This window comes from Canis aureus, chromosome 13 (assembly GCF_053574225.1).
Source record: "Canis aureus isolate CA01 chromosome 13, VMU_Caureus_v.1.0, whole genome shotgun sequence".
In the NCBI taxonomy this organism is placed as follows: domain Eukaryota; kingdom Metazoa; phylum Chordata; class Mammalia; order Carnivora; family Canidae; genus Canis; species Canis aureus.
Window position 1 is genome coordinate 26,075,654 of NC_135623.1, and position 13,227 is coordinate 26,088,880.

General features: G+C 42.6%; 1 protein-coding gene and 1 pseudogene across 4 annotated transcripts in view; one reads left to right on the forward strand and one right to left on the reverse strand.

Annotated features, from left to right (window-relative positions):
* The window catches only part of OSBPL8 (oxysterol binding protein like 8), a 147,777-nt gene extending 141,202 nt beyond the window's left edge, over nt 1-6,575 (reverse strand). For 2 of the 3 annotated variants that reach the window (XM_077845565.1, XM_077845563.1), the window contains exon 1: nt 6,322-6,574. The gene's annotated coding sequence lies outside the window, so the exon portion shown is untranslated. Of the gene's footprint in view, nt 1-6,321 lie in introns of all 3 variants that reach the window. The other variant, XM_077845564.1, reaches the window with a different exon arrangement.
* The window catches only part of LOC144282214 (14-3-3 protein theta pseudogene), a 48,515-nt pseudogene continuing 40,919 nt past the window's right edge, over nt 5,632-13,227 (forward strand). The window contains exons 1-2 of the transcript XR_013350554.1: nt 5,632-5,760; nt 9,480-9,628. The product of XR_013350554.1 is annotated as a 14-3-3 protein theta pseudogene (transcript). The remainder of the gene's footprint in view (nt 5,761-9,479; nt 9,629-13,227) is intronic.

A 13,227-nucleotide genomic window follows, 5' to 3' on the forward strand; every position in this document is an offset into this window, starting at 1 on the left:
TCCCCACTATGATGCACAGCACTATTTTTCTTTACTTCTGGATTGCTGATTTTAAATGTTATTATAGTCGAAATAACAGGCAAAATTATATAAGTAAATCAGAGCTGATCTTCAGAATTCCCTCACCCTACTCTGTACCTACTCTGTCTTACTCTTAGAAAGCATGGATTTTAAAAATTTTAAGAAGTCACCTTAAAATACTATATCTATTATGTTCTTATATTTCCAGTTTAGTCTGGAATTTCCTCATGAGACAGTGGCAATAGAACGCCTAAAGAATTTTCTGCTTTTCTATAAATATTTTCAAGATTTAAAAAACAGGATGTCAGTCAAATACATGTGAAATTCAAAAAAAATTGCAGCAATAGGCATCTTATTACAAAGTATATTTTCATCAAATCATACAGTCGAAGCAGACTCAGAAAGATCATGAAGATCAAGACTTGTCACAAGGGGCAAATGCAAATAAACTACACAAAGCAGTATAATGTGGTAGTTAAAAGGACAGGCTCTTAAATCAAAGCTCAGGTTAAACTTCGAATTCAAATCCTTCCGGTAGGCTCAACACCTGCTTCTTAGCGTGCCTGTGACTTAGGTTTAATCCAAATCCTGGCTCCACTATCTACCACTTAATCTCTCAGTGCCTGAGGTTTAAAACAGGAAAAAAGAGGGGTGCCTGGGTGGCTCAGTGGGTTGAGTGTCCACCTTTGGCCCAGGTCATGATTCCAGGGTCCTGGGATTGAGCCCCATGTCGGGCTCCAAGCTTAGCAAGGAGGCTGCTTCTCCCTCTCCCTCTACCTCTCCTTCCCCTCCTCCTTTCAAATAAATAAAACCTGGGATCCCTGGGTGGCGCAGCGGTTTAGCGCCTGCCTTTGGCCCAGGGCGTGATCCTGGAGACCCGGGATCGAATCCCACGTCGGGCTCCCTGCATGGGGCCTGCTTCTCTCTCTGCCTGTGTCTCTGCCCCTCTCTCTCTCTCTCTCTCTCTGTCTCTGTGTGTGTGTGTGTGTGTGTGTGTGTGACTATCATAAATAAATAAAATTTAAAAAAATTAAAAAAATAAATAAATAAAACCTTTAAAAAATTAAAAAAGGAAAAAAAATAATCTGATGGGGAGGGGATGCTCATTGTGAGGACTAAATATGATGACATGGCAAATACTTCTAAAATAGGAACTGGTACATAGTTTGTTTTTTGTTTTTTTTTTTTTAAAGGTGAAGTTTATTTTTTTACTTTTTTATTTTTTTAAAGATTTTATTTATTTATTCATAGAGACACATAGAGAGAGAGAGAGAGAGGCAGAGACACAGGCAGAGGGAGAAGTAGGCTCCATGCAGCGAGCCCGATGTGGGACTTGATCCCGGGTCTCCAGGATCACACCCCGGGCTGCAGGCGGCACTAAAGCGCTGCGCCACCGGGGCTGCCCAGGAACTGGTACATAGTAATCAACACATATTAGCTATTATTATCATGACTAACACCACCTACTAAGACACCTTCAGGAGCTATGCCAATCTCCTTCTGAATCTATCACGTTTTTAACAACCCTAATCAAAAAGTTTCGCCTTTTTTATCTGAACAGTCTTCAAGCTCTAAACCATTTCCTCTTTTTTTCAGCTTTTTGTGAACATGGAAGATGATAGATAACTGGCTTCTTTATCTTTTAAGACTCAGGACTCTTTTTAGCTTTTTAATAATAAAAGTCTCTTCCAAATATTATACACAAGACAGACTGCTCCACGGATTATAAACACTACAAAGAGTTCACAAAGTATGATGAAATATTGAGATTCATAAAAGAACAGCCACTGAAGCAAAAACCTTAAAGAAATGATGCAGAAGTCTTATCAGCCTGCTCAAAAAATACTGAATTCTAAATAAAGTACAGCAGGTAGGGATCCTCCACAGTTTATAGTCACTCGAATTATTAAAAACATATAGTGGATACTTTGGGTATTTTTTTTTTTCCTTAATAGCAGGAAAATCCTGTTTCTTCAAAAACAATGAATAGATGGCATGATAGGCATGGGCAATTTCTTCAAAAACAAATTCTATAGAAAAGAAAGGCCTAAAGGCTCAGACTTTCAGCCATACAAGCCCCCTACTTAAAGCTTTAAATATCTGAGGCATCTAGTATTTTTTGTAGTCTTTAACATTAAAGCAAAACAAGCTTCATTTGCATCAGAAAACATTATGCTTGAAAGAAAATTAAGCATTTAAAATTTTGATACTTACAAATTTAAAGGTATTTTAAAGGGTCAACTTAAAGGTCAAGTAGATATTAGAGTTCATAATTTACCAAAATATTTTTTTAATAATCTAAAGACAAAAATCTTTTTTTTTTTTGAGAGAGAGAGAGAGAACGCGCGAGCGAGCTCACCTGTGTGTGCACATAGAGCAAGCAAGGTGGGGAGGAGCAGAAGAGGGAGAGGGAGAGAGAGAATCCAAGCAGGCTCCACACCTAGCAGAGCCCAATGTGGGGCTCAATCCAAGGACCCTGAGATCATGACCTGAGCAAAATCAAGAGTCAGATGTTTAACCGACTGAGCCACCCAGGTGCCCCTGACAAAGATCTTTTTTAAACAATTTAATGTAAAGTTCTCCTATGTGTTAGATATTGAGATAGGCACTTCCACATACATTATGTAGCTTCATTCTCCCAACAACCATATGGGATGATTATCCTCCTTTTACAAATGAGGAAACTAAGGCCCAGCAATTTGCCTAAAGGCACTTGCTTGTATGAGATTTAATCAGAAACCACATTCAAACTTTCTGACCCCTCCAGTTTGATGTTCTTGATTGCACTATACCACTGCCACTTCCACAACTCAAATACTTCACAACTAGTTCTTATTCAGGATACCAATCTTTTCAGCTGGCAGAGGCAAGAGTTCTAAGGGGAGAAGAGAAATTATTCATAATGTCACCAAAAAAACCTCACTGTGCTTATTAATCCCACATGATTACCCCGTCCAATGTAAATGCTTTCGTTCATGCTCTCTATCCCCTTAAAGCACCACTCATCTTCAGATACACAGCTTTCAGCAAAACCTGACTCAAGAATTACTTCTCCTAGGGGCCCCTGGGTGGCTCAGGTCATGATCCTGAAGTCCTGAGATCAAGCTCCCCATTGGGCTCCCTGCTCAGCGGAGTCGGGTTCTTCCTCCTCACCCTCCCCATCCCTGTTCGCGTGCTCGCTCTCTCTCCCTCCCTCAAATAAATAAAATCTTAAAAAAAAAAAACAAAAAAAAAAATCAATTACTTCCCCTAAAAAATTTTCCCAATTAGGAACTGCTCCCTCCCTACCAATCCAACATCCTTCCTTATCTCACTCCTTGTATCTATTCTGGACTACATTATCACACACTCTTCTGTCCTCCTGTCATATACCTGGAACTACATTTTTTTCATTCAGTAACTATTAAGCGTTTGAAGAGTCAATGGTGAACAACAAAAAAAAGATCATTGCTAAAAAAAAAAAAAAAAAAAAGATCATTGCTATCATAGACGATTTAACATGATTTGCATCTCTTAAAAAGGTAAAAATAACATGAAGGTATAAGAGTGTGATGTTCTACGATAAAGGATTCCTTCCCAACAAGGTCTCTGAAGAAAGCCTTCTCCTTTGCATACTTGATAACATTTTTCAGGGAGGAAAAATTCCTTCTATCCTGTCTCCCATGTGAGACCTTTAACTTCATGCCTTCAAAGAAATATGAGGAAGTGAGAAACCAAAGTAGAAGGACAGACAGATCTAGGGCACCTAGGTGGCTCAGTTGGTTGAGCATCTGCCTTGGGCTCAGGTCATGATCCCAAGGTCCTGGGACTGAGCCCCACATTGAGGCATTAGGCTCTCTGCTTGGCAGGGAGTCTATTTCTCCTTTTCCTTCTGCCTGCTGCTCCCCTTGCTAATACTCTGTCAAATAAATAAAATCTTAAAAAGAAAGAAAAAATCTAAAAATCTTTCAATTTCACACACTAATGTGAAATCTACATCTACACCCTAGTCCAAATATCCCTTCCTGAGTCTCATCCACGAGAAAATACTTTAGACACAATTGGTCCAGTTAAGCCACAACCTGTCCAGCCACATCCATTAACGCATATTCAGAGACTTCAAGTTGCATTTATGGATTACACGTACATCATATTCATAAGAATAAGCCTTCTACTTTTGAATCCCCTGCTGCTCCAAGATCATTGCCATAAATGTGTTCATCTTTATATATTATATCCAAATATAATACTTCAGGTATTGCTATTAGGGAAAGAATTTTCCACAAAATCAGAAAACTACATCTAAGTATCAATCCCTTATTTTGTCACTCATGCTCCAAGTAATCTGCTCTTGAAGGATTATTTATAAACCAAAACACGTTTAAATGTACTTAGAGCAGTGGCTAAAGAAATTCTGTAATTTGTCTTTTAACAAGACAGATCCTTTTGTAATGCAGATTTGGTGAAATCGTCATCGTATCTTTTTTTTTTTTTTTCTTAAATCAAAACTAAAACATAACTTCATCACACAGAATTGTGTATTTATCCCCACCAGTATACGGGCTTTCAATTTAAAAATGAACAAAGAAACGAGATCTTGCCAAATTCCCCAGTGCCATACATGTGCTGCTGTAAGAAATATATTTGCCTCTAACATGTAAGGATACTCTAACTGAAAAGGGACAACAGCGCGCTTCCCAGATAGGATACTATATTAATATGCAACAAGAGAGAAATAAACCATGACCATTTTTAATTAAACAACCATCTCTAAGCAGCTGTGTACAACGCGCTGTGGCTCAAACGGCTCGCGTGGAATTTGGAATTCGACCGCAACAACCTAATCTCCATAATTAAAGACCTAAAAGGTAGTTCTTGTGTTTCATCTATTCCCTCTCCCGGTACTTTGAGCAGGTACACTGTAGTCGTTCCACACACCGTTGCTATAAAAAAAGGGGGAGGCGGGGGAGATGGAGGGCAAGAAGGACTTGAAACCAGCTGTATTCCTATAAAGGAGAAACTGCATATCCTTATTCTCCTTTCCCCCCAACCTGATTTTATAAAACTAGCATGATCTCGTTTTCACCGCAAGACGGGTTCTAGCTCCAGCAAAGCATTAAAAACTGAACCACAGTCCCGCCGCAGGACAACTTCAAAGGACACCTGATGGAATGAGGAAGATCTAACGGGCAATTCACCCGAGTCCCTTTACCACCCTTGCTTTCCTTGGAGTTCTAAAGGAGGCAAAAAAACCCCAAAACAAACAAAAACAAAAACAAAAAAAACAACAAACAACAACTTTTAAACGATTATCTGCAAAGATCTAAAGCTGGTACTAACTGGAGGCTAAGTTACAACGATGACAACAACTTTTAAACGATTATCTGCAAAGACCTAAATAAAGTTGGCACTAATTTGAGGCTAAGTTAAAATGATGACAACTTATTTTTTTATAACAACAACTTTTAAACGATTATCTGCAAAGACCTAAAGTTGGCACTAATTTGAGGCTAAGACGATGACAACAACTTTTTTTTTTTTTTTTTGATAACAACTTTTAAAAGATTATCTGCAAAGACCTAAGGCTGGCACTAATTGGAGGCTACGTTTCAGGGAAAGTTCAAAAAAAAAAAAAAAAAAACGAACAGTCCTACCCTACGAAGGGTATTCTCGTAAGGAGAAGTCACTCGGGACCTGCAGCACTAGAAAGGCAAAAAACTTCATTAATTCCAATGCAAATATGCTCGACACCATCATCAGGTGGGTAACTCTCCCCATCTGTTTAAGGAGGAGAGCAGATCCTCTGTCATTTCCGACAAGGAAAGGAAAGGAGAGGAGGGAGGGGAGGGGAGGAGACGGGAGAGGAGAAGAGAAGGGGAGGGGAGTGGAGGGGAGAAGAGGAGGGGAGCGGAGAAGAGGGGAACGGAGAGGAGCATAGAGGAGGGGAGGGAGGAGAGGGGAGCGGAGGGGAGAAAAGAGGAGGGGAGCGGAGAGGAGGGGAGGAGCGGAGGGGAGAAGAGAGAAGAGGAGGGGAGAGGAGGGGAGGGGAGGGGAGGGGAGGGGAGGGGAGGGGAGGGAAGCAGCGGGAGGAGAGGGGAGGAGAGGGGAGCGGAGGGGAGCGGAGGGGAGAGGAGGCCAGCGCCCTCCCGCCGCGTCCCGCCTGCCGCGGCGCCCAGGGCCCGGCTCTCCGCCCGGCCCCGAGCCCCGCGGCCCCGCAAGGGCGGCTGCGCGACAGCCCGGCGTCCCCGAGAGCCCCGAGAGCCTCGGGAGCCCCGGGAGCCCCCGTCCGCCGGGCGCGGGGCGGACGACACACACACTCACCGGAGCGGAGCCCCCGGGGAGGCGCGGAGGCGGGGTGCCGGGGCCCTGCCCGCGCCCGGCGGACCCCAACTCCCTCCGGCGGCTGTGGCGGGCGGCGGCTGGGGCGCGGCGCTGCCGGCTCTGCCGCGAGGGGCCGGGAAGCCCGAGCCCGCGCTGCCCCCGTCCGCCGATCCCGCCGACCCCGGCTGCGGCCACAGCCGCGGACACAACTACCGCTGCAGGCGCTCGCACGACAGCTCCCGCCGCCGCCCGGCCCCGAGCGCGTCGCGCCCTAATGCTGTCATCCGCCGCGTCGCCGCCGCTCCGGGCGCCTGGGGCCGCCGCGAGCCTTCCCGTCCGAGCGCCCGCCCCCCGCAGGCCACGCCCCGCAGGCCACGCCCCCGCTCGCGGGCTCCAGCCCAGCCCCACCTTCCCGTCACGTGCCCGCGCGCGGAGGAGGCGGCGGCGGCGGCGGCGCCCCCCTGCGGGCCGGGCCGGGCGGCGGCGGCGCGGGAGCAGTTGTCTGCGCCGCGGGATTGCCTGCGACCTGCGTGGGGAGGCCTCCTGGACCCGCCTCACAGGGCCCCGCCTAATCCGAGGAGACTGCACCGCGCGGCGCCTGGGCAGGGCTCGGGATCCCACGACCGCGCCGTGAGGCCGGAAGGCCCGGAGGCCCGGAGGCCCCAGAGGCCTAGAGACCCAGGGGCTTAGAGACCCGCAGGCATGGAGGCCCAGAGACCGGGAGGCACAGAGGCCAGGAGACCCAGAGGCTTAGAGACCCCGAGGCCGGGAGACCCAGAGACCCAGAGACCTACAGACCCGGAGGCACAGAGGCCCGGAGACCCCGAGGCTTAGAGACCTGCAGGCATGGAGGCCCAGAGACCCGGAGGCCAGGAGACCCAGAGGCCTAGAGACCGGGAGGCCCATAGACCCGGAGGCCAGGAGACCCAGAGGCCTAGAGACCGGGAGACCCAGAGGCCGAGAGACCCGGAGGCCGGGAGACCCCGAGGCTTAGAGACCCGCAGGCATGGAGGCCCAAAGACCTGGAGGCCAGGAGACCCAGAGGCCTAGAGACCTGGAGGCACAGAGACCCGGCCTGGAGGCCCGGAGACCCAGGGGCTGGAAGGCACGGAGGCCAGGAAACCCAGAGGCCTAGAGACCCAGAGGCCTACAGACCCGGAGGCACAGAGACAGAGACCCAGAGGCCAGGAGACCCAGAGGCCTACAGACCCAGAGGCACAGAGGCCTGGAGACTTGGACGCACAGAGACCCGGAGACCCAGAGGCAGGCCTAGAGACCCAAAGGCCGGGAGACCTAGAGGCCTAGAGGCCTAGAGACCCAAAGGCCGGGAGACCCAGAGGCCTAGAGACCCGGAGGCCAGGAGACCCAGAGGCTTAGAGACCCTCAAGCATGGAGGCCCAGAGACCCGGAGACGGGGCGGGGACCCGGAGGCCGAATGCCCAGAGACTCAGAGGCCTAGAGACACGGAGGCACGCGCATGTCACCCGCGTGTCAAAAAGGCATCATGGTGTCTGGCTTAAAAAGCAGTAACTAATTGTTCCGATTTCTAGTAGCACGTTAATTGTGGCGTTTAATTTACTGTTTTCCTCATTAGAGGTTTTTAGTTTTGAGGAAGCGATGCTGCGTTTCAGTCACGCTGGGATGAAAATAGCCTAGCAAACTTATTTTTGTTCCTAGTCGCCTTCAGCATCCTTCGTGCCAGTTCTACAGTCATTAAGTTTTACAACGTGTTAGGTTGGTGGCAGTTTAAACAGATACACAGGATTTTGGCAATCTGTTCCATTTTTAAAATAAAGATTAGTGCTTTTTCCTTTTTCCTTTTTTTTTCTTTTTTTCCCTAAGTACCTTAACTTTTGGACATACCTTCTGCCTTCCTTTTTAACCAGAACTCTTCCCCCCCCCACCCCCCCACCCCCACCCCGCGGTGATGAGAAGAAAAGTATGTGCTGGTCACCAGAGGAAAAGCAAAGATCATAAACCCTGCCAACAAAGCACATGAGAAAGCTTTCCCGGTTTGTAAGTCATTTTTCCTTCCAGACCAGGACTTAGGGTTTTTGCTTAAGCAAATCTTATGCACTCATTATGTTTACTTAACATGACATCAAAAAAAAAAAAAAAAAAAAAAAAAGCTATTCTGATCAGCTGGATACTTTGAAATGAATAAGCAGTAGAGTTTGGCCTATACGATCAGTATTATTAATGTATTTCATGGACACACTCAGACATCATGGACTTTGAGACTCACTCATTATTTCATGTTACTCTAAACAGAAAAACACTGCCAATTAAGCTATGCCACCCCACTGATTTTTTTTTAGGATACATCTTGAAATCAGAGATGTTACAATGTGAAAAACAAGGAGTCTTGGAATCTGAGCGATATGATAATGAGCAGGTGTTCCAGGGAGGAAAAGATTCAACAGATTCTGTTCTGAAGTATGAGATACTGTACCAGTAGTTCAGATAAATACGAGACATCTGTTATTCTGTGAGTGACACTATTTGAGCAAAGCCCGTAACTTTGGAGTTTTTCAACAGATTGAAACGTGTCTCCTACTTTCTAGAACAGTATTTTTTATGCTGACTTAAAAATCAATTTCATTTTTTAATGAAATAGGCTAGAATGGAATAGAAGATAAAGGTCAGAGGTCATATCTAGTGTGGACAAGAAATTGCTTTGTGAAATTTTGGTTTCCTTCGCGGGGAAGGGTAAGAGTGTGTCCTACGTTTTCATTTAAACTGTTCCTTATTGTGAGTTGCAATCAAATATTCAACCAAATAGATTTGAAAAAGAATGTTCTAAAAGCACAAATAACATACTAAATCTATGCTCTGCGCTCTGTTTCTCTGGTGCTTTTCCTTTCCTTTGGGAACTAAAACTAAAGATTAGAAAAAGAAGGCAAATTCCTTGACAATCCTTTCCTGCCTCAGCCCAAATTTCTTAATTTGGCTGTTGAGAAAATAAATGGTCTTTCAATGTCCTTGTTCTGGAAGCAAGGTAGTCGAGGTTATAGATTTTGCTAAGTATCTATAATTGTTTGACTAGATAAATTATTCTCTTCATTACAAGTTCTGAGAAAAGTAGAGAGTTGAACTATATACTGTTGAACCAATGTTATTCAACTGTTTTGTTTTGTTTTTTTCTTTTTTTTCCCCAGGGGATGATACATTTGAAACAAATAGCCATTGTGTACTCAGGGTTATGCAAATTCTTGTCAGACTAGCTGTAACTTCTATGAACCACCCTCAAAAAAGAAAAAAAAATCAGAATGCAAGTTCATGAAAGTGAAGATATGGGGCAACAGATGTGAGTATATCTTTTGTAATCATCTGTATTTTAACTTTTGCTAATAATAGCTGCTTGCCATGAATGGTGATTTTGACATACCTCACATACCTACTATGATTGCAACTAAAAAAAAAAATGTGTCAATACAATAAAATTCAGAAATACATACTTTTCAGATCTTTTCAAATCTAATATTCTATGATTCCAGGAAATGATCATTCAATCTAGCATTTGTGATATAATCCCAACATAAACAGAAACTGTAATATGTGATCCTGTACTGTAATTGAGAAATATCCTGTAACTCCCATCTGCTATGTTGAGATACCCTACAAGTTTGCTATTCTTAAATGATTTTAAGAATAACATTTTTGGGGGCACCTCGATGGTTCAGTGGTTGAGAGTCTGTCTGCCTTTGGCTCAGGTTGTGATCCCTGTGGGGAGCCTGCTTCTCCCTCTGCCTGTGTCTCTGCCTTTCTCTGTGTGTCCCTGATGAATAAATAAATAAAATCTTTTTTAAAAAAAGAATAACATTTTTCAACAAAACTTTTTATTATAATTATCCAATTTTAACTCCAATGAGAATCTCTCATGCCTAGTGTTTAACTAATTATACATTTCTGAGAATAAGACGTTCTTTTTCCAAATGAGTTAAAGCACTCACAGGCATGATGATTTTCCCCACAGAATATGTATCAGCACTGACCTAGAATGAGAGATAGGTTTGATGTTGATTTTTATTTTACCTTTAGCCTAGCTGGTTAGACATTTATGTTGTCAAAGATTGCTGATGAGGATTTTAGGCTAACATCCTTATTTTCTCAGAGAGATTTAAGAGCAACCTCAAACATGAATAAGGTATTCAACACATCTTTGAAGACTGTGGTAGATTGTATTATTACTCTCAGCCATATAACTTGATCTAGTCAATGGTTTATAAGCCACATGTTAACGACTTTAAATTTGAGGGCAGCCCAGGTGGCTCAGCAGTTTAGCACTGCCTTCAGTCCAGGGCCTAATCCTGGAGACCCAGGATCAAGTCCCATGTCAGGCTCCTTGCATGGAGCCTGCTTCTCCTTCTGCCTGTGTCTCTGCCTCTCTCTCTGTGTGTCTCTCATGAATAAATAAATAAAATTAAAAAAAAAAATAAAAGTTTAAAAAAATAAAATAAAATAAATTTGAGTGTAACATCAAATTTGGGGTCAATCTCTTAGTCGTGTGCTGCCGGCCGTGAGAAAGACATGTTCCAAATAGGGTATCGGAATGAGAAAATACATGGAGCAGACCTGAAACTGAACTTCACCCTGGAGCAATACAGCAGCAGTTAACCTGCAGCTACTAACATGATATGAGAGTAAACTGTAAATATTTATTGTTGTAAATCATAGAGATTTTGAAATTATTATTTAGTATAATCTCACTAATCAGCTGAAATGAATGTAAACCAACAGATTAGTGGTTCAAACGCTAAATGCATTGTAGAACAATGATATTCTTCTATTTAATAAAATAAAATTATAGACATCTATAAAATAATCACCTAGATATTTGGTAAGCACTCGACTAAAAATTTCTATTAAAAAGTAGTCTGTTGGGATCCCTGGGTGGCGCAGCGGTTTGGCGCCTGTCTTTGCCCCAGGGCGTGATCCTGGAGACCCGGGATCGAATCCCACATCGGGCTCCCGGTGCATGGAGCCTGCTTCTCCCTCTGCCTTGTGTGTCTCTGCCTCTCTCTCTCTCACTGTGTGCCTATCATAAATAAATTTAAAAAAATTAAAAAAAAAAGTAGTCTGTTTATAAAATATATAGATTTAGGAAGCCTGGGTGGCTCAGCGATTGGGCATCTGCCTTCAGCTCAGAACGTGATCCTGGAGACCTGGGATCGAGTCCCACATCAGGCTCCCTGCATGGAGCCTGCTTCTTCCTCCGCCTGTGTCTCTGCCTCTCTCTATGTGTCTCTCATGAATAAATAAATAAATAAATCTTTAAAAATATAGAGAGAGATTTGCTTGCAGAGTATTTACATATAAATACAGGGCTCCATCCCATGACCCTGAGATCATGACTTTAGCCAAAACCAAGAGCTGGATGCTTTAACTGACTGAGCCACCCAGCCACCCTGAGCACCTCACATTTAAAAAAAAAAAACAACAACAACCACAGAAGAAAATGACACACCATTAGTGAGAATCAGTGATAGCAGAAACATGTTCAAAAGGACTTCAGATACTGAAATTACCAGGCATAGACTATAAAATAACTATATAAAATGTGAATAAAAGTCAACCTTGAAAATATATACAGAGAACAAGTATGTACAAAGAGTAACTAAAGATAAAGTGGACACATTTAATAGTCTATTTGACATAGCAGAAGTACAGTTTAGTGAACTGGGAGACAGAGATGAAGAAATTGCCCAAATGCAATAGAAAAAAAGAAAATTAAATGAAAAATATGAAAAAGACTTTAAGTGACATGGAAGACATGTGAGAAAGTCTAAAATAAAAGCAGTACTCCAAAAGACAAGGAAAGAGAAAATGTGGCAGAAGCAGGCTTAGACAAGGTAATGATTGAAAACTTTCCAGAACTGATCAAAGACTCCAACTCACAGACTTAGGAAGTCCCCCAAATCCCAAGTAAGTTAAAGAATAATAAATCTACACTTATATACATCATAGTAAAACTATAAAACACCAAAAAATAAATAAATAAAAGAAAACCTTAAAAGTAGAAGAAAAAAATAGATTAACCTCAAAGTGTCTAGTAACTGACTTTTTTCAGTAACAACAGAATCAGAAGACAGTGGATAACGTCTTCAGTGGGCTAACAGAACATGGCTATAGGCCCAGAACTCAATGCCCATTGAAGAGATCTTTTGAAATGAAGCCAAAATGAAGGTATTTTCAGGCAAGGCAAAGCAGAGTTTGCTGCTAATAATGATTCTTTATCAGATTTTCTTTCTTCAGAAAAAAATGAAATGACTCAAATAAAAGGTCTTAAGAGTTAAGACTAAAGGAAGAGCTTTGAAAGTGCTAAATATTTGCATGAATCTAAAAACCACTGACTATGCCAAACAGAATTGTTAAAATTATTTAATATTTTTAAAAGAAAAAAATATTTTTAAAAGAAAAAATAGCAATCACTCATATTCCTGACATCAGAATAAGTCCAGTCTCACTTTTACCAACTATTAAACAGACCTTATCAGATCCAAGTATTTTATGCATTTGTATTATTATCTCCATCTAGTATATGCCCTTAAAAGCAAAAATACTAAACATTTTCATTTATTTTTTTCCTCTTGTCCACATAGGAAAATTGTATTAATGTTTTATTGGTATTCTCTTTTTAAATGACTGTACTGAAATAGCATCTTAAATGTTTTTCTTCGTGACATTTTCTATTTCAAATTTGCATAATGTACCAATGAAGGTGATTTATTAATAATCAGACCAAGACATTAGCGTATATTTAGGAGCTCATGATGTGGATTAATAAAAGACAGAATTCTGTACTATTTTTCACACAACTGTGAAGCATTAATGAGCCCCACCATAGAAGTCTAAAAATGAAAGTTCATCATAACAAATTATATAATTATGTATTCACAGGTTGAG